The 16,037-nt window shown below is 45.2% G+C and overlaps 1 long non-coding RNA gene across 1 annotated transcript; it reads right to left on the bottom strand.

Moving 5' to 3' along the window:
- Positions 1-3,915: 3,915 nt before the first annotated feature.
- Positions 3,916-15,732, bottom strand: LOC140640259 (uncharacterized). Its single transcript, XR_012036912.1, has 3 exons — positions 15,563-15,732; positions 14,697-14,833; positions 3,916-7,450 (listed from the first exon to the last, which is right to left on the bottom strand). It is a non-coding gene; the product is annotated as an uncharacterized lncRNA (long non-coding RNA).
- Between the last annotated feature and the right edge of the window lie 305 nt (positions 15,733-16,037).

Genomic DNA, 16,037 nt, shown 5'->3' with positions numbered 1-16,037 from the left:
CTACTTGTTTTCTACATGCCTTATTTTTGGGGGGCCTCTATTTCTTCATTACTCCTTGCCTTTATGTTAAATAGATATTTTCTAGTGTACAATTTTAATGTCCTTATTTTCTTTTTACAATATCTTTTGAGTTATTTTCTTAGTGGCAGCTCTGGGGATTATAATTAACATATTCTAGCTATCCAGTTTGAGTTAATACAAACTTAATTGCAATAATATACAAATAAATATTCTCCTATAAACTCCATCCCTTCCTACTTTGTGCTAATATTATCATACAAATTACTACTTTATATATTCTATGCCTATCAAAACCGATTTATAATTATTGCTTTATGCAGTTCTCCTTTAAATAAGATTAAAGATAAAAGTAAGTGTTATAAACAAAATACACATTTATATTGTCTTTTAATCACTATAGTTATAATTGCCACGGCTTTTGATTTCTTCATACAGATTCAAGTTACTATCTAGCATTCTTTCATTTCAACCTGAAAAATTCCTTTTAGCATTTCTTCTGGGGTAGGCCTGCTGGTAATAAATTTTCTCAGGTTTTGTTTACCTGGGGATGTATCACATTCCCCTTTATTTTTAACAGCTTTTTAAGGAAAAAGGCAATGTCTCTTATAGATGTATAGTATGTAATAGTTGGGGTTCTCCAGAGAAACAGAACCAATAGATGTGTATGTATAATAAGAGAGGGAGAAAGAGGGGGAAATTTATTATAAGGAATTGGCTCAACAAGATCTGTAATCAGCAAGCTGGAGATCCAGGATTGCTGACGTGTAGATCCAATCCAAATTGGAAGGCCTGAGAGACAGGGGAGCCAGTAGTGTAGTTCCAGTCCTAAGGCAGTAGTAGGCTTGAAACCCAGGAAGAACAGATATTTCAATTTGAGTCTGAAGGCAGGATAAAACAATGTCCTAGCTTGCAGGTAGTAGGAATTCCCTCATATCTGGGAGAGTGTTGGCCTTTTTGTTTTCTTCAGGCCTCCAATTAATTAAATGAAGCCCACCACATTAAGGAGGTGCTAGGACTTTGTAAAATTAACATTTGTTAACTGAAGCTCAGTGTATGGAATGGAGAGACACAAGAGAAATTGAGAAAGAGTTTATTATTCACAGGTCCTAGAGGATTTATACAGTACACTTCAAGGAGTCATGTTGAGAGATCAAGGCAGGGTATAAGCAGAGATAGGGCCTGTGGCATGGGCCTTTATTAGAATCTGTGGGTAAAGTGCTTTGGAGTTCCCAGAAAGAAGCCAGATTGGCCAATTTAAACCAAGAAGAGCAGGGTTTTGGTAAGATCCATGGGGATCTTATCTAAGGAGTACACAAGAGGAAGACCCTGGGAGGTAAGGGGACTGTTGATCACAGCACTGCTGGGGGAGTCACATCAGGAACTTACATTTGTGACTCTATGGGCTACATCTAGGAAATGTGCTGGCATGAGGGGCTAGTGTTGGCTTTAAGCCCCTACAGGCCACTTGGCCAAAGAAAATGGATGCCAAGGCAGTAATGCCATGAAGTAATTTAACTAAACTCTCAACAAGAGGGTAATCTGTTTTATTAAGTCTATCAATTTAAATGTTAAATTCATCCAGAAACACCCTCACAAAAAAACCTCTCACAATAATGTTTGACCAAATACCTGGGACCCTCATGGCCTAATCAAGTTGATACACAAAATTAACCATTATACAACATGCAACAGAATAGTAAATAATTGAACAAAAAAGACTATACAAAGAGGCAAGGCTGCTGAGATTGAACTGCTGGCTGGCTGGGAGAATCACCAAATAGCCCCCCTTCCCCAATCCCTGTTGAAATGGCAGCAGTAAGAAAGAAGTGCAGTAAGGAGTTGACTCATAACAAAATCGATCATGGAAGGAGAAGATATTGGAGACCAGAGGCTCTGATGTATTTCTGGAAGACTGAAAAAAAAGTTGGAAATGTGCATTCTTTAGCTAATAAGCAAAAATCCTATTTAGCACACGAAAGGAGACTGACCAGAGAGACAATGGTTCGATAGAACACTGTGCCTCTGTGACAAATAATTACAAAAGAATATTTAATTTAAAAATTAATGACATACAAAGGCATTTAACATGTAAAAATAAAAAGTGGGTTTAAAAAACATTATCTTTAGCATGTTCCTATTTTTCTTAAGAAAATACATTTCTGTATTTAATCAGGAGACTACACACTGTTAACTATGTTAACAATGACTATCTCACTATTTTCTCTAGCAAATACGTATACCGTGATTATAATAAAAGTGACTTTCAACTATTACATACCTACAAGAGACTGAAATTTTCAAATATCTCCATACATTTCTAAGACTGTGGCTGCTGTGGGAGGAATGGCAGTATTAGACAGGTGGGTGGTTTGTATAGCTCAGTAAAACAGATGAACTCACAGCAGACTGGCCTCCCTCCTCTTTGTGAGCTTCAGCTATATATGTGTCAAGTTTCCCAATTCATGTCACATGAAACTCTTTCATCACTCTGGTTCCTCAGCAAACAGTATGATTTGTCTTAACTTATAGAGTCTCTATGTTTGGATAGACATGTTTCCATACTGCCCATGTTCTCTGTGATCTTCCAACTTTCCTTTAATCTAGTCTCTACCAATGGTGGAGGTAATCATCTTCAGAAACTTAGGTGACAAATCTAATGGCCAGACCCACATAACGCCTTACTAAGTGCCACACACGGAGGGAGGGACTCATTTTCCCAGTAAGCCATTCTTTTAAATAGACAAGAATTCACATAAGTGAGAAATCTCTCATGAATATATTATAAAGAGAATCTGATTTAACTGTGAAATTAATTTAGGAGACATTTGATTTGTATTACTTCTCTGGACATAAGTGAGATAGAATATATGACAGCCCCTGTGTGCCCACTATCACCCCCAAGGTATGTCTAAAAGGATACAAAATTCTTATCCCTTTCTCTTTCTACTGTCAGTGTAGCTTCCTTGGATCCATGAAGACCTATGGTAGGATTAGGGTTAGGTGCTGAAATACAGATGTACCAGTGGGTTTTCCAATTTTGTTAGAATCTGAAGATTACTATTAAACTTTTTTTTGGGAGGGGAGAGAGAGAGAGAGAAAGTATTAGCGGGAGTGGTAGGGGCAGAGGGTGAAGGAGAGACTCATACTTAGTGCAGAGTGCAATGTAGAGCTCAGTTTCATGACCCTGAGATCATGACCTGATCCAAAATCAAGAGTTGGACACTTAACCCCCTGAATCACCCAGGCACCCCAAGGTTACTTTTATTTTATTTTATTCTATTATTTTATTTTACTTTATTTATTTTATTTAAGATTTTATTTATTTATTTGAGAAAGAAAGCGCACAAGCTGGGGAAGGGGCAGAGGGAGAGAGAGAAGCATGCTCCTCACTGAGCAGGGGGCCTGACACAGGACTCAATCCTAGGGCCCCAGGATCATGACCTGAACTGAAGGCAGACACTTCACCAACTGAGCCCCCCAGGCACCCCCAAGATTACTTCTAAAACTAGATTTAGGATGGACTGAGCCCGTGTGACTGACAGGAAAATCCCATTGAAATGACTTGCAAATGACTTACATATAGTGAGCAAGAGTTACTGTAAAAAGGACTCTATAGAAGATGACAGGGATCCCTGGGTGGCGCAGCGGTTTGGCGCCTGCCTTCGGCCCAGGGCGCGATCCTGGAGACCCGGGATCGAATCCCACATCGGGCTCCCGGTGCATGGAGCCTGCTTCTCCCTCTGCCTATGTCTCTGCCTCTCTCTCTCTCTCTCTGTGACTATCATAAATAAATAAAAGTTAAAAAAAAAAGAAGATGACAGACCAAGAAATACAGACTTAAGTAAATTGTCTAAAGTGATAAAGACTACTAATAGACCAAAAATAAAAAAATACAAGTAAAAATCAGGAGGTGGGTAAATGAGGTAAAATATAACTGAATTAAATTCTTTAATATTTAGAGTGGGAGGTGGTCTTTAAATAATATCTAAAGGGAATAAGTTGAGGAAGAGAAGTACAAACATATTTTACCATTCTGGACATAACCACGAGAAGCACAAAACCCAAATATGATTTTAAACATTTACTTCTAGAGAGTAGGTCTATGAGTAGAGGCCCAGAGATGCAGAAAACTTTCACATTTTCTTTATCTTTTTTATAATTGTTTGAAATTTTATTACCACATTCATGAGTCATTTTTATAGCAAGAACAACAGAACTCCATTCTAGTAATCTTGTGGACAAAGTTTCTCCTTTTACCTCCATCCAACAGATGAATTTATCCTATGGCTTATCCCACCTCATTCCTGGTGGGAAAGCACTGCCAGGAAAGCAAGAACTGGGCTTATAAGGCACCCTACAGTTTCATTTTTAAAAAATATTATATTTAACTATTTAAGCAGAAAAGAGAATGGTGGTTGTCAGGGGGTGGGGGGAAGAGAAAGAAGAGCTAGTTGTTCAGTGGGTATAAAGTTAACGGTTGTACAAGATGAATAAGTTCTAGAGATATACCATACCACATAGTGCCTATAATTAACAATATGGTGTTGTGCACTTAAAAACTTGTTGAGGGGCACCTGGATGGTTCAGTCAGTAAAGCCTGTGACTCTTGATCTCAGGGGTTGTGGGTTCGAGCCCCACACTATGTATAGAGAGTACTTAAAAATAAAATCTTAAAAAAAAAACTTGTTGAGAGGCTATAGCTCACGTTAACTGTTCTTAACACACACACATCCACAAACACACAGAGCAAGAGGATACAGGGAGTCCTTTGGAAGTGCTAGATATATTTATTACCTTGGCTGTGGTGGTGCTATCAGGGTATATGCATATGTCAAAACTCATCCAAATGTACACATACATTAATTATGTACATTTTTGTATATGAATTATACCTCAACAAAGCAATAATTTAAACAATTTTTTACCATTTAAAATATTTATTTACATAATCATTTTTTGCCCACCAATTCTGAGTAAATACCATCAGGCCACCCTTTTTGCATCTGACTCTAGTCCTGGCTTGATGAGCAGAACCTAAGAAGGGTGGCAGCTTGCAAAGGCATGGCAACAGAAGGTGGGGATCCAAAGTTCAGTCCTTGGACCTTCCTACTGTGGGGAGAGCAGCCAGGCCTGAGGTTGGAAATCCTGACTATCCGGGGTCTGCCTTGACATGACTCCTAAGGAAGTAAGGCTCTCCCATGCCCATTTCCTGTCTGAGAAGTGGGGATCCTAGGAGCAGCACCCCTCTCCCGCCACCCATGGTGTTGCTGTGGGAGTTGGAGGAGAAAATGACTATAAAGAATTTAGCACTGTTCAGGTGGTCGCCACTCCACACACATCATAGGGTGTACTGGTGTCGTGCTGTTGTTTAAAGCTCAGGGGGTTGTCCTCTGGGAGCCCTAGTTAGGCATTCCATCTGGGAGGAGCTCAGCCCCAAGCACAAGAGGAGGCTCCAGGGCTTCAGGAAGCCCTAACTCTCAGGCCAGAGGCAACAAAAAGGGAAGGTTGACAGGAAGAGAGCAGCTCTAGTGAGGTCTACATTTTTCTGTTGACCGCCCTCAAGCCATGAGGTCCAAATTTCAGCTACCTTCTCAGAAAAAGAAAAAAGCCCTGTCACAGGGGTGTGCACATCCAGAAATTCAGATTGGGAATCACCAGGCACAGAGGTTTCTAGAAGTCTAGGCTGTTGCTCCTGAGGTTTCATGATCAGAATCACTCAGCGCAGGGACTATCAGCTGTGGCTGTGACAGCTCAGGCCACGGCTACACATCTGGTTGATTCTGAGGAGGAGATGGTTGCCCCAGACCTGATCACGTCTGCGGAGCAGTTCTCCACATGCACTGTGGGGTGGGGAGAATATTTTAGAATTTCTGTGTGTATTTTTATTTAAAAAAAAAAACGTAAGAAGGAAATTAAGAAGCTACAATCATATTTAACATATTACTATAAAGGCAATTATGTATTTTGTAAATATATATACATATACTGCTTCGTAAACATGTTGTATATCTACGTTATAAATATACATAGACATTTTTTGCATGCTCAAAAAAATTTAACAGATGGAGCACACAAAGAGGTTAGGAGAGCACAGCTCTGCAGGTCACTCTTCTTGCTTTCTGGCCAAAGCCTAGAGACTTCACGCTCCAGCTGCTTCAGCCACTTGTACTTCTCGGAAGCCACCATTGTGTCTCTCAACACTGCTCTTCTGTACTCGCCGTTTCCTCTGGATTGTCCCTTACCCTCTCTGGCCTGGTCAACTCCTGTTTGCTCCACTCAGCTGTCATCCCTGCCAGGAAACATCCTCTGATCCACCAGGTTGGATGTTCTTCAGGGACCCTTCTTGCTTGTGCATTGCTTTATCGTGGCATTTACATCTCATGGCTGTGCAATCGTACCCCCATGTCCATCTCACTCACTGTGAGGTGGAAATGTATTCTCTCATCTCTGTTCTCCAGTACCTAGCGTGATGGCTAAAGTGACCACGGGGGTCTCTCCTCTCCCATTCATGCTGCTGTGAAGAACGCTGACTAAAAATCTTTGCAAAGAAAACAAACAAACAAAAAAGGATTAACATCTTCTCTGAAGTCCCATTCCTTCTGGAGCCTGGGTCAAACTGTGACCCCCCCAGGCCTAGGGTCTCCCTTTAAGAAAGAGCAGAAAGTTCCCCTTCAACAACATGCCCTGTTTCCGGACTGTGGTTCCTCCAGCACAAAGCATAACCAAGGACTTCCCCTAATGGCTCTGTCAGAGCCCTGGCTGAGTGAGCTCCTTCTGCAGAAACTTGATAACATCAGACTATGGTAAGGGTTCCAGGCAACAGACTGTCCTTCTTGTGTGACTGGAGGAGGCGTCTCCAAACGAGGTGAAGGCCTCCTCTGGGCAGGGGCCTCCCCAGGCACAGGGCAGTTGGCTTCTCGGGGTTTCTCTGTAGGGTCCTGGGGTTTCTCCTTGCTGCTGCCCTCTCAAAATCTGCTTCACTTCCCTCCATCTCTGCACTGGCCACCTCCATATCCCTGAAGATGGATGGTTGGTTCCCTGTTCCTGAACTACTCCACCTCAGTTCACGTCATCAGAGGAGGCTGAGGAGCCCCTCGGGACACAGTTCCAAATTGAGAGAGAGGCTCTCATGGATCCGTCTTAGTCAGGAGCCCATTCCTGGGCCACTCAGCCACTCACAGCGGGCCTGGGGTTGGTCTTACAAACATGGCTGCCGGCAGCTAGCTCATTTCAGAGGTTGTGGCTCAGGCACACACTCTCGAAAGTATCAACCATGGGAAGTAAAGAAGGAAATAGAAAGGAAATAGGCTGAGTTTCTGTTTGGTGCCAAGTTCTTAAAACAAGGAGTCTGATCTCAGAGAGGGTGTGAAGAATCGAGTCTCATCCAGTTCCCCAAGTATCCCTTTGTGCAAGCCCCATATCAGGAACTCTGCAATGGGGCAGAAAATGGAAGAGACAAATGCTTACCATTGAGGAGTTGATGGTTCAGTTAGCTGAACCGTCAGTGTTCACAAAGGAGCCTAAAACTGGCATCAGGGAGCCTGGCCCCTCTTCCAAGGCCGTGCTCGCACCACTTCTGTCCCTTCAGGCCCCGGTCACATTCCTCCTCCTCAGGGGAGGCTTTCTCACCACATGTGCTTTGGTCATGTGGTGTGACAGAGAGGGCCAAGAACTTAGAATCAGTCACCAGGGACCTGGTTCTCCCTCTGCCACCAACTAACTAGCTGTGTGACCTTGAGGGTACCATTCATCCAGCCTCTGTTGTTTCCTCGATGGGCTGAGGAAATTTGATCTATGTGGAGCCTTAAAACTTTGAGTCTATGAAAGTTTTAATCTCCAACTCCTTGGAATTTCTGTAGAATATAAAGTCTGTGCAACACAGTTGTTTTTCCCATTGTGTCTCATTATAAATTGTTTCAAGGTGAAAAATGTACTATGTACATTGGTTAAGAGCATGGACTCTGAAGATGCAACTTGTCTATGCTGAGGTCTCTTCTCATTGCAGAATGATCTAGAATGGACTGGCTGTTTCACAGGATTTGCAAAAGGAGAAGGCCTCCCACACCTGGGAGCCTATCAGCTCTGGATGATGCAAGTAACATCTGTACTTTCCCTGCTACATCTGGACCTTGACTGGCTTTATGGCGCAAGGCCTTACAATTCTGGAAAATGTAAGCCTGAGCCTCTATTGCTGGTACCAGGATCGTTGCCAAACCTTATTCATGTTAAATAAATCTCACCAATGATATCGCATGTCTGTTTGGACCATTGTGGGACTGGAAATTGGCCAGCTTCCATTACTTAAATGTGTGAAGAAAGATGAGAACAGAGGTCCTAAGTATTTTCCAATATCTTGATACTTCATACAAGAAGAGAAAGAGGAGGAGGAGGGGAAGTGGTAAGTGAAGAAGGGGAAGGACTAGGGGCGAAGGAGGAGAAGAAATATCGAACAGGGAGATGAGGACAGGTAACCAAGAAAATGACAACTAAGATTAGAGACAAAGAAAAAAATCACTAACCAACTGCCCCCACCCCCACCCCCTGCCCCTGGGCCTCTGGCCTGGGCAGTGAGTCTAATACAGTACCAAGGCAACCTCACACACCTGGGGCTGTGAATATTGATGATATTGCTGCTTTCTGTGCCCCTAGATAAAATCTTAAGGTGTCAAATGCCACATGTCAGCACACTGGAGGAGCCTTGAAAGTACTCAGAGGGGTACCACAAAAGGAAACCCTTCTACCTTGAGATTTGAGCTATCTCTTATGGCCATCTATGCACAGACTTAATTTGAAATTGTGTTAAATGAAATCAAGAAAGTTGTACGATAGCCCCCCACCCCCTTGCCCAAAAAAAGAAAGGAGGGGGTTGTGGGGGAGGATCTAGAGCCTGATGACTGAATGGAATCACAGCTGTGCCACCTGCGAGCTCTGTGACTTGGGGCAGATTAGTTCATGCTTCAGCACCTTTGTCTTCCTCACCTGAAAAATAAGGATATTACCAGGGTAGACATCATGCAGCCGTTCGGAGGGTTCCATGAGATTTTGCATTCGGTGCACTCGGGGGGACCGCAGCCACTGCCATGGTGAATATGACCACAGGCAGCATCCTGTCTCTCCTCTGGAGTTGACTGTGTGGTCCCAAGGGTGGGGCCCCATCTTGGTCATTGCGGCGCCCAGCGCAGTCCAGGCACACAGTGAACTGATGAAGCCACGACCAAGGTGTAGAGTCCAAGGGGGCGAGGAGCTCTTAGGTCATGTGACCAGTCTCCAGAGCAAATGTCCAGCGACCTCCCAGTTCCCTCCCCAGAGCTGAGAATAATTGAATTCCACAACTGGTCCGTTTTGCAGGTTGTGTGGCACCGATGAGAGGACAGAGGCCGAGAGAGGCCTTGTCTGGAGTGATCGTCTTGAGTCTTAAACTCTACATGTTATTTCCTTTTTTCCATCAGCCTCCTGGATGTGCCCTAGGTAGACGGGAAATGCCGCAAGGACACCTGCAGTAGACATCAATCCCGGGAGACTCTGGCTCGCCAAAACCACAATTGAAATCAGAAAGAGCCCCCAGCAGCACATGTTCCAACTCAGCCTCTCGCCTACGCAAAGATCCACCATTAGCGCTTTCCCAACACTGCCCCTTCTCTGCTGCCTGATAGAGAAGGCCCAGCACTTGGATTTCCCCGCACCCGGGATGACAGGTCACTTTTCCAAGAGACACCGAGAGTGGGCAGCTGCCCTGGGATTCCCAGGAGCCTTATCACAGGAACAGGGGTGGGGGTGGATTCTGCAGTTGAAGAAAGGCAGTCTCAACATGCCCTGCTTTTCTGTCCGCTAGGGCCAGAAAAGGCCTCAGCTGTAATGAGGCTCCCCCACCCAGTGCCCCAGCAGAATTTTCTCAGGTCACAATGAGCATGGGCACATACTGGGTCCCCCAGGTACAGAAGAGTGGGGCGCATGTGTGTCTGCTAATGCCAATCTTTAAAGGCTAATCATAAAAGATATTTCACCATGAACAGGCTTCTTTTAAAATAGGTTGTTCCAGGGGATCCCTGGGTGGCTCAGGGGTTTAGCGCCTGCCTTCGGCCCAGGGTGTGATCCTGGAGTCGGGGGATCGAGTCCCACGTCGGGCTCCCTGCATGGAGCCTGCTTCTCCCTCTGCCTGTGTCTCTGCCTCTCTCTGTCTCTCATGAATAAATAAATAAAGTCTTAAAAAAATAAGTTGTTCCAATTTTATCACATTAACACATATAAAAAGTTGAAAAATTCTGGGGATCCCTGGGTGGTGCAGCGGTTTAGCGCCTGCCTTTGGCCCAGGGCGCGATCCTGGAGACCCGGGATCGAATCCCACATCGGGCTCCCAGTGCATGGAGCCTGCTTCTCCCTCTGCCTGTGTCTCTGCCTCTCTCTCTCTCTCTGTGTCTATCATAAATTAAAAAAAAAAAAAAAGTTGAAAAATTCTAATAGTGCAATAGTATGTATTATGAAAACCAAAGAGAGGCACCTGAGTGGCTCAATTGGTTGAACAATTGCTTTCAGCTCAGGTCATGATCCCAGGATCCTGGGATCAAGTCCCGTGTCTGGCTCCCTGCTCACTGGGGTGTCTTCTTCTCCCTCTCCCTCTGCCTGCTGCTCCCCCTGCTTATGCTCACTCACTCTGTCAAATAAATAAATAAAATCTTAAAAAAAAAAAAAGAAAAGAAAACCAAAGAGGTGCTGCCGGAAATCATAACTGCAGCTACCGTTTGCTAAGCACCTACTATGTACCGTGCACTTTACGGGGATGATCTCATACCAGACTCACACCCCTCTATGCCATAGGTGCTGTGAGTTTCCCATTGCACGGATGAGGAAACTGGAATTTGCCCAACATCACCCCATGTCAAGGAAGAGAAAGACAGTTAAGATGGTAAGGGCAGTGGAACTACGATCAAACGGTGAAGACTGGAATGGAAGAAGCCCAGAAAAATGAAAACAGTTGATTTGATGGGATGATAAGGTCACGGGGATTTTTTTCTCCTTGGCAAACATCTCTGTTGTTTTCGTGCAGTGGCGTGTTGCACCACGGGGTAGAGGCTGATGTCACCCTTCTCAGGGGTGACGGCAGAGAAGCCTGTGGGAAGGGGCCATGGACCATCAGCCTGGCAATGAAGCCCCAGCTGCCCGTCCCCACCCAGGCCACCTACCCGCGCTTTCTCAGCATCTTTGTCGATTGCTGAGTATGTGGAGGGACAGTTTAGGGGAAACCCCTTCTCCAGTTCAGATTGGCTTTGGTTCTTTTTTAAACTTACTGCAAATTTGTTCCTTTGGAACCTGGAACTTAGGGGGGTTTTTCCCTTCCCTTTTATGAATCAGCACAGAATTGGCCTATATGGGCCAGAGAGGCTTCTGGAATACAAATCTTACAGAGGTCCTAGTGCTCCTTGGCCCACAGACCCCCTGCCTGCACTGGCTGGGCTTCATCCCAGGCTCCCAGCTGCCTCCTGTCCCCAGAATCCTGCACCCAGAGACAAGCTCCCAGTCCCCCCTGATCCCAGAAGCGACCTGCAGGTCACCTGTAATTCACATGCCTTCTGAGTGGAGAAGGTAGCAGGGAGACGGTGGTCCCCAAAACTTGGCTTTCCTTGGGATATTGTGAGACTACCCTGGCCTTCCCTCCAAGAAGAGCCCTGACCCTGAAGTCCATCCCCATCCCTACCCTCCCACAGGCTCTGGGTCCCCCATCCCTGGGTGGTACTGAGGGCAGTACCCCGATACACTTGCCCTTGTTCAGCCGTCTAATGTAACACGTTACCCCTCTGAGGGCATTTTGTGTCATCGAACTCTCATACCCACCCAGGGTATCTGGGCTCAATGATCCCATTTCATAGATGAGCCGATGGAGGCTCAGAACCATTGAGTGACTTGTCGAGGCCATCAGCCAAAGGAGCCAGGTGGGGATTCTTGCCCCATCACCAAGTTAGACCATCCCCCTCTGTCTTGTTAACTCAGGTTTTTCATATAAGGGCAGTTCTACTGGGTGGTTTTTGTTCATGGATATGATCTTCGTCTTAACATCAGGCTGTGGAAGGAGATTTGTAGTCCAGCAGAGGAGCAGCGATGAGCCCGACAGGGCAGAGCTGAAAAGCGTCTTGCAACCCTGAAAAGAGGGGCCATGAGTTCATCGCAGTCCCTCCTCAAAACCAATCTCAGCTATAGGCCAGACGCCCAGGGACAGTGAGGGGGAAAAAAAACATCAAAAGACCAATGTAAAAAACACTAAATATTGTCCCAAAATAAAGACCTGGCTTGTAAGGAAGAAACATTTATCTTGTTATTTCCAGAGTCAGTTGATTTTCAATTTTCAATGATCTAATATCACCTTGACTAGTCTCCCTATCATTCAGGTGTCTCTCTCTTATTGTATTCATTTTAAAGCTACTTCCAAGTTTCTCGGGAAACAGATGGGATATAAATCATAAATAAGTAAACGTGATGCCGCATTTCATCATGATGGGAGTGGTTTGTTTCCTAAGCTCAAAACCAGGCCCTGTAGGGTATACGTACTGGAACCAACTGAGGCAAGAGACGTCTGTGTGGGGTTCTTCTCTGGGGCAGGTGCCGAGACACAGACAACCTGTGACCACACTTGTTGTCTCGGTTCCACTCTTAGAGAACAGACGCCCCAACCTCAACCTCAGAGGGCTTTCCAGCCCTGTTCCCATTCATGGTTTTAAAACTTGCTGTCGACCACTCCCACCCACATCCTCTGCCCCCTCAAGCCACTTGCCCAGACATCATCCATTGAGCAACTATTGAGCACCGACTGTGTGCTAGGCTCCATGTAAACAGTGGGAATTCAGCTGTGAGGGAGACAGGCATGACCCCTGCCCTAGTGCAGCCCACAGAAGAATGGAAGGATAGATGAGGCAATACTTAGTAATTCTGTGCAATGGATGCCACAAGAAAGGAAGTACAGAGGAGGGGCCCCAATCCAGACCTGAGGGGGTCAAGATTTCTTACCAGGGGAATTAAAATTTAAACCCAGGTCTCAAGGATGTTTGACATAAGTCAGGTGTGGCAGAGGCTGGCTGGTGGGTCATCATTCCATTGCCTTCAAACATGGAGTAAAGCTCCATTTCCCAGCCTCCCCTGTGACTGAGTGTTAGGTTAATGGACTATGGACAGGGTTGATGAGGACCACTTTCAAGCCGGTTCCATGTTCTTTGCTCACTCACCAGTTGAATACAGAGGATTCCAAAGCCCCAGGGAAGAATAAGACCGCTAGATGGGAGGAGCCTAGGTCTCTGAATCACCACGTGGAAGGCCTTCTCACCAAATGGGAATGACCTCATGAGTTACTGCACTCCTGAGAAATAAAGTTCTAGTGTGTAAAGCCATGGACGTTGAGGTTTGTGTTATGTTGAGTGGAGGATAAAGTATTCTAGAAAAAAAAAAGATTAGTAAAAACAAGCTACCCTTAGGAGGTAGCAGTCAACCACACAGACAGGAAAGAACAGAGGCTCCAGAGCCAAACCAAAGGAATCGAATTCATATTCTGTATTTCCTAGCTGTGTGACCTTGGGTGAATTACTTAACCTCTCTGAAGATCAACTTCCTCGCTTGTAAAATGAAGATTAACACCTTCCTTGAAGGGTTTCAGTGAATATTAAATAGCACCCACAATAGTTCCTAATACATGAAAGGCTTCACAAAGAATGAATCCCTTACTCTAAACTCTATGCATTCTTAGGATGACATTGAACTAATAATATGCTTTGGTAACCGGCAATGGTAACAATAATAATAAAACATTAAGAGCTAATTATGTTCCAGGTACTGATCTAATCACCCGCACGAATTAATTAATTCCGCCCTCGCAGCCCTGTGAATTAGGCACCACTTTCCCCCCAATGTTACAAATGAGGAAACCGAGGCACAGAAATGTTAAGTAATGTGTTCCAGGTTAACAGCTAACAAGTGGCAGGGCCTGGTAAAATCCAGGCAGGCATGATGACAATTCCCATGTTACAGCTGAATGAACAGAGAGGTGACACAATTTGCTTAAAGCCACACAGTCTCAAAGCGGCCCAGGTTGGGGGCCGTAGACACACTACTTATGATTCTGGTGGAGAACAGAGCAGCATTCTCGGACCGTGAGAAGCACCGTCCTTTTGCAGGCAGGCTGGTGGCTTTGGCAGTCACAATGCTGACCAAAACCAAAGGCTGCTTTCGGCAACCCTGAGAAAGCAGCAGGTGAGCGCACCCCAGGGCCTGTCTGCCGCTGGAACTCAAGCCCTGCGGCTGTGGAATAAAGGCCCAGGGGCTTTGGCTTTTGCAAAAATGACATGTCCACCAGCTTTAAAGCTTAGACCGGAGCAAACCTCACTGGTTTTAAAAGGATGCTGGGGATCCCTGGGTGGCTCAGCGGTTTGGCACCTGCCTTGGGCCCAGGGCCTGATCCTGGAGTCCGAGGATCGAGTCCCACATCAGGCTCCCTGCATGGAGCCTGCTTCTCCCTCTGCCGGTGTCTCTGTCTCTCTGTGTCTCTCATGAATAAATTAAAAAAAAAAAAAAGTATGCTCAACCTTAAGGATGCTCAACCTTAGTGGGGGGGGGGTGACACTGACTTTAGGATGCTCAACCTTGGCGTGGGGCGGGGGGAGGAACAGTTCTAAGAAATGGAACTTCAGAGGGCTAACCTGAAACAGAAGCAACCGTCCACCGTGGGTGGGCGGGGGTGGGTTGGTTGGCGCACTTGCTGAGGTCCCGAGTGACCACCAGAGGGCAGCAAAGGCATTGGCCAGAGAGGCAGAGGCTTGCTTGAGATTCTTCCAACCTGGAAGGAGGGAAGAACACAAAAAATGAGAAAGGGCCTCCTGCATCACTCAAAGAGCATTTCCTAGGCTTGGGATCTTAGCCATTTTTTAAAAAAGATTTTACTTGTTTATTCATGAGAGACACAGAGACATAGGCAGAGGGAGAATCAGCCATGCAGAGAGCTCGACGCAAGACTCGATCCTGGGACTCCAGGATCATGACCTGAGCTGAAGGCAGACATTCAACCCCTGAGCCACCCAGGTCTCCCATGGGATCCTAGCCATTTAAAAGAGAATTGGCCTTGAACTTGCTGTTCAGATCGCCTAATTAATGCATGGTAATTGTAAAAAAAAAAAAAAATGGAAAATACAGAAACACATCAAGCAAACCACTGTAATGCCACCACCTAGAGAAAACTTGCTTTTAGTTAACATTTTGATGTTAAAATGTTTGTTTTAACATCATTGATGTTTGATCCTTCTGGATAGGTGTAGACGTTGATGTAGATTTAGATGCAGAAGCACATATAGGTTTACATATTTTTTGGCTTCATGAAATGGATCATCATGAATAATAATAACCATTATTATTATTCATAATAATAACCATTATTATTATTCATAATAATAACCATTATTATTATTCATACACACATTGGTTGTCCTTTTTTAAAAATTCAACAATAGCAACAAAAATATGTGTAGCTATATATAGCATTCTTTGGCCCAAGTGTCTTTCACTTGCTCACCCGTTCAAGCCCTGAAAGCCAGTCGCCCTGTCACCGCACAGGGGTCGGGGCACAGGCAAGGTGAGGGTTGGCAGGGCAGGAGCCATGTCCTCTAATGTCCACTGGCCACTCTGCTGGGTCTTTCACATTCTGGGTCTCAGCTCCTGAAATCCTGGGGGAGGGGAGTTGTGGAGTTTTCTAGCTGAAAAAGACTACAAGTAGTGAGCAGGTGCTCAGAGTTCGTTGAATTTCATCAAAATGAGTCACACAGAAGGTGTGAAGGAGTGAGAAGTTTTAAGGAGTTACCACTTCCTGCTTCCACGCCAGCACTTCATTCTTCCCCCCAGAACAGGAGTGCCGTGGCTGGGAGTCCAGGCAGCAGCCACGGGCATGCCTGTTCTCTCCAGAGGCAAAGCCTCCACACCATTTCCTCATCTTCAGGTGTGACATCTCTCTCTAAAGAAAAGTGTTGCATCCTTACTCTGCAACTCCCTCC

Source organism: Canis lupus, chromosome 9 (genome assembly GCF_048164855.1).
Source record: "Canis lupus baileyi chromosome 9, mCanLup2.hap1, whole genome shotgun sequence".
NCBI classification, from domain to species: domain Eukaryota; kingdom Metazoa; phylum Chordata; class Mammalia; order Carnivora; family Canidae; genus Canis; species Canis lupus.
Note: the sequence above shows the minus strand (reverse complement) of the source record. Positions and strands in the feature narration are given on the sequence as shown.